The following is a 5583-nucleotide window of genomic DNA, read 5'->3' on the forward strand; positions in this document are numbered from 1 at the left end:
TTATTATTATTATTATTATTATTTCCCTGATGACTAAGGTGGTTACCTTCTTGAGTTTATATATGTTTTGGATATTAGCCTTCTATCAGATGTGGGATTAGTGAAGATTTTTCCCCAATCTGTAGGTTGCCAGTTTGCCCTATTGACTATGTCCTTTGCCTTCCAGAAGCTTTCTAGTTTCATGAGGTCCCATTTATCAATTCTTAATCTTAGATCCTGATCCACTGGAAATTTCCACTGTTTAGGAAATTTCTCTCTGTGCCAAGAAGTTCAAGGCTCTTTCCCACTTTCTCTTCTATTAGCTTCAGTGTCTCTGGTTTTATGTTGAGGTCCTTGATCCATTTGGACTTGAGCTTTGTGCAAGGAGATAAGAATGGATCTATTTTCATTTCTCTATGTACAGACAGCTAGTTAGACCAGCACCTCTCATTAAAGATACTTTTTTCCCACTGTATTTTTTGGCTGCTTTATCAAAGATCACTTGTGCATAAGTGTGTGGTTTTATTTCTGGGTCTTCAACTCTGCTTGTATATGTGCACGAGTTTGACTGTGGGCATATGTGTTCCATGCCTTGAGTTTGGAGTTAGGACAACATCAGATGTCTGTCCTCATATCCCATTTTACTTGAGAGAGTCATTTGGTTTCTTGATACTATTGTGAGATTCTGTGAGACTCTTCTTCCTGTGTCTCCCATCTCATCATTAAGACCACTAGGAATATAGATGTTCTTGGTAGTGCCTAATAATCATCTAAATGTAAATATGTAAATATTAAAGCATACTATAGCCTTCTGTTTTTTTCCCAAGAGCTACTATCATTAGATCATTTGGAAAAAATCTTTCAAACTTTTTAAACAAATATAATTATTTTTCATTAGTAATATATTTATATTGAGATCTATTATGTTATATATGTATGGAATAATGTAATTCTTGAGAAATTTACATGTAAGTTTAAAGAGGTATAGACATGTATTCACGTTGTTTGCTCTTGTTTTTAACATTGCTTTCTTTGGTTTGGTTTTGATTTGATTTGTCTTACTTTATAAGGTTTTAAAATTTTATGTGTTATAGCACTCCTCTCCTGTTTAACCTTGTGGCCTGAAATCCAGGATAGCTTCTGTGTTTTACTACTAAAGAATATATTTCACATACCTACTTAGTAAATTCAGCCTAGGATACTTTGAATCACAATCATAAGACATTCAGCCTAAAACAACTATTCCTTCTTCATCTTATATGTATGAGTTGAGAGCAGATTATATGTCTGGTACAAAGCTAAAGTGAGCAGAAATGAATCAGAGCATTAAGACAGGAAACAATCAAGAAGAAAAGATGGGTTGTCATCTAATTCATTCACCAGCAAAAACATTAGAAAATGCTTTATCATATTTCCCTATAATCTCTCTTCTCTGTTTCTTTCAGAAAGTAAATGAAAAGATAATGAGCTAAGAAGACAATGTCCTTAGAAGATTATGACATAGGAGCTATGTAGTTATACCTTTATCTTCACTCTATCAATAAAATATCGAGCATGCGACTTCTGACTGCTGCCTCTCTCTTGGGGTAGGGGTGAATCTGGAATTTTAAGGCCTTGGACACAGTATAAGGACTCTATCTCCAGCTTCCTGTTCATGCTTTATGTTAACAGGCCAGCTGCTACGTGAAAAAAAATTAGCAAACAAAATATTTAAAAAAAGAAAATGTTTTGTAAATTTTTAACTGATTTATTTAACAAAAGTAAAAAGTGTTAATTAAAAACTGAGAAAATTTTAGAAGCAGAGACTTTTTAAAATTTTCAAAATAGTTTATGACATTTCCTCAAGATGTTCATGAGTTTCATCCACAGGATTTTTAAGATTCCACTATAGTCTTTTCTTCTTTCTTCATGTTTGCAAAATTGTCTCTATTATACAACAACCACTTCTAATATCCAAGAATATCATAAGAAATGACATATTAACAGCAAAGGTTTGAAGAAGGTTTTTCTATCACTTGGCAGCAAGCTGAGGAAACTATAAATAAATGTCCTACTTGTTCTTTGTATAACTATTACCTGCAAGAAATAACCCTAAAAGTACCCAAAGAAATAGAATTTGGTATATGGTTATGTTTCATATTGTTGCATTTGGAAGATTGAAGTATGTGCACCATTCCATAGATACATATTCATGATTTCAATAGGCAACTGCTACTTTAAGTTCTGAAAAAGCTGATTCTGCAATTATACACTTATTAGAAGTTATGCCTAGATATAAATTCTTGCTTAGGCTGCGAGGCTAAGCACTGCAAGGGAGTATAAATAAAAGATAAAAGTATCTATCTGGGTTCCCTGATGGAGAAGCCTGACTGCCTAGGGGTTGATGTCAAAAGTATCCCCTCTCCAGGAAACAGACATCGGGAGGGGTATGGCCCTCATGCATCACTGGACAACGACAGGGGGACTGGAGCCATTACAAGGTCCCCTTCAAATACTGGAGGTCAGGCCTCTATCCCCACCTTTCCAAGTTTAGAACTGCCACAGCCCTTCTATACTTAGAGAAGGGAGGAGATGTCAGGGGCAGCCCTGCTTACACACTGAAGTCCTAAAATCAGCCATAGGCCTAAAATTAGCAATAGGCCTGTCATACATGTATACTAACACCAAGTCTTGGGTCTCAGTGGAAAAACATTGAAACAGCTGGCTATAAGCTAATGGAAACAGGCAGGTTTTGTGGAAATTTACAAGCCTGAGTAGTCATAGACCTTGTCAATAGGTAGCCTTGGCAGACAATGCCAACTTAGATAAGGACAAGCGAGTCATAGGCAGAGTCATAGTGACTTGTCCCCTGAACCTTCTTCACCCAGCCGATACCCACTTCTGAAGATATCTGTATTCCCCCTGAACACCCACACTCCAGAGTCATCCCCTTCCCCACATCCTGCCTTTCTGTGTTTATAACCCCTGTGTGAATGAATTACGATTTGAGAAAAAACAAATAATAATAAAAAAGAACACTAAGAAAGTGAAAAAAAAAAAGAAGAAGTTATGCCTATTATGGGGATACCTGTTCAAGTTAAGACAGACAATGCTTCAGCATAGGTCTTTAGTAAAATGAGACAGTTTTGTTAAATATTATAACATAAAGCACACTACAGGTATATCACAAAATCCTACGGGATAAGCTCTTATAAGAAGATCTAATGAACTTCAAAAGATATTCTTAGTAAACAGAAAGGGGTAATAAATACCCACAGAGGTAGATTACATAGTGCTTTATTAACTTTAATTTTAAATGCTAATGATAAAACAACAATAGCTGAGGAGAGTCATTGGATAGAGAAAAAAACTGAACAATAAAAACAACCTGTATATTTTAAATATAGGTTGATCTCAGAATTGAAACCTGGATACATGTTATATTGGAGAAGAAATTTTTGTCTTTGTTTTCACAGAAGAAAATCTGTGAATACCAACAAAATTGAAACAGACTATATTAAGACAAAAGAGATCTCTTGAATAAGGAGAGTCAAAAATTCATCAGACAGCTTGGTCATTCAGTCCAAACTTCCTTATAAAGACTAGCAAATGTCTTTCATTGATCAGAGATGCAAAATTAAAAAAATAACATTTTAATGATAATTTAATAAAGGCATATTTACCTTACTGGCATGAAATGAAAAATGAGTTTTCTTAAACCATGTGTCTTAATTACATGTTTAAATGTTAGACTGTATATTGCCATGAGGTCAATATGTACCCCTCTTGGATTTCAGAGTTTATGTTTTCTTCTTAAATAAAAAGGAGATTTTTAAAGTTCTGTATTAAAAACACAGTTAAGACATTTTAAATGTTTTAAATGACTTGCTTTCTTAATCTCTAAGAGTTGGAATGATTTGGAACTATGATAAATATTTGATCAAGGTGCTAATAGCTCATGTTTTTATTCCCAGCAGAGATAGGGAGAGTTAGGGTTTTTTGTTTGTTTGTTTGGTTGGTTGCTTGGCTTTTTTTTTTAATTCTAGAGTTACAGAGAAAAGGGGGGTGATGGTGCATGTCTTTAACATAACTACCCAGGGACAGAACTCAGATACAGCTCCTAATTCATATGTTTGCACATGGAAGAAATTATAAACCATATTTTACAAATTATTATATAAACCCTCTACAGAGTCTCTAAAAAAGCAGCCAATTTCTGATGAGGATAAGAACAAAGAGCAGCCTTTGTGACTGCCAGTAAGCTCATCTCTGACCAATGACCAATGATCAATGATCAATGACATCTTAATTATGGATATCATATTCATTGATGAATTAGCAACTGGGGACTCTTTATAAAGGAAAAACTTGTCCACCAGCATTTACTTGTAGGCTTCAATCACAAATGCTTTCCAAATATGAAGAATAAATATCCTCTCTTTGAGATATGAATCTGAACATTTAATGAGTCATGGAGAATGTTTAACTCAACCATTGCAAGGCACATTACGGTCATAAGGGTGCTCCTTATAATGATGAATTGGATCTGTTTAAAGGCAGAGTCTTTTACAGGCTTAGCCATGGAAGGAAAGGTATTACAGTGGAACTGGTACTTATCTGAATTCCTAAGTGATCAGGATGTTGTAGCAAAGGAGTCTGTGCACTCAGCTGACTATAATCCCATCTCTAACCTACTCATTCCTCTCCTCAGAAGCAGCACCCATAGAACTGTGAGGATCAAGTAAATGGTTACAATACTTGGTTCATGCATGGTTTACTGAGGTTTCATCAAGCACTGATAAAACCAAAACTAATAGAAAGTAGCAACCTATAGACCATGGAATGGAATGGCCAATACTGAGGAAGGAACCATAAAAATCATTATAGTACTATTGGATATAAGCTACCTTGTTTGGCCTCAGTGGGAGAGGATGCCCCTAGTCCTGCAGAGACTTGATACACAAGGGTGCAGGAGAAACACAGGGGGTACTCACACTCTGAGTGGAGGAGGCAGGCGAGGCAGGATACAAAGAGGGACTAGAAAAGGGGGCACCGATTGTGATGTAAAATAAATAAATAAATAAATAAATAAAATGACATGGACAAACAACTAGGACAACAAAAGAAAAATATTCTCTCCAATTCAAGGTATAAACAATGGTATAGGTATTTTTTCTTCAAAATAGAATATCATTAACTGGTAGGTAAATGGAAAAAAATATCTGGTCATGCATGATTGGAAATGGCAGAACCTAGCTAAACTTAGCAAAGACATCAAATTTTATGTAGCTCTTATATGCAAGACAGACAAAATGTCTGAAATAATGAAAGGGTACACAAATTGTCATTGTGTCTAATTAAGACGAGAATATTAAAATTTGCTAGGGAAAATAATCACAATGAATCAGGAATAATGATAGATTATAAATTAAAAAAAAACTTGAACATTTAATAAATTAAAAAAAAAACTTGAACATTTACTTCTAACACTACGAAATAAGGGGGAACGGAGAATCAAATTAAACCAGGACAATTCTATGAGGTAAAACTATTGTAAGAAATCCATAGCCAGGTGGACATCAGACCTTTAATTCCAGCTCTTGGGAGGAACAGGCCTTTAATCCT

The 5583-nt window shown here is 34.9% G+C and overlaps 1 long non-coding RNA gene across 1 annotated transcript in view; it reads left to right on the forward strand.

Annotated features, from left to right (window-relative positions):
- Positions 1 to 1539, forward strand: part of LOC114632442 — an 8618-nt gene extending 7079 nt beyond the window's left edge. Inside the window, exon 2 of the long non-coding RNA XR_003713092.1 lies at positions 1425 to 1539. This is a non-coding gene — a long non-coding RNA (uncharacterized LOC114632442). The remainder of the gene's footprint in view (positions 1 to 1424) is intronic.
- Positions 1540 to 5583: the final 4044 nt, after the last annotated feature.

This window comes from Grammomys surdaster, unplaced genomic scaffold (genome assembly GCF_004785775.1).
Source record: "Grammomys surdaster isolate TR1022 unplaced genomic scaffold, NIH_TR_1.0 373, whole genome shotgun sequence".
Lineage (NCBI taxonomy): Eukaryota > Metazoa > Chordata > Mammalia > Rodentia > Muridae > Grammomys > Grammomys surdaster.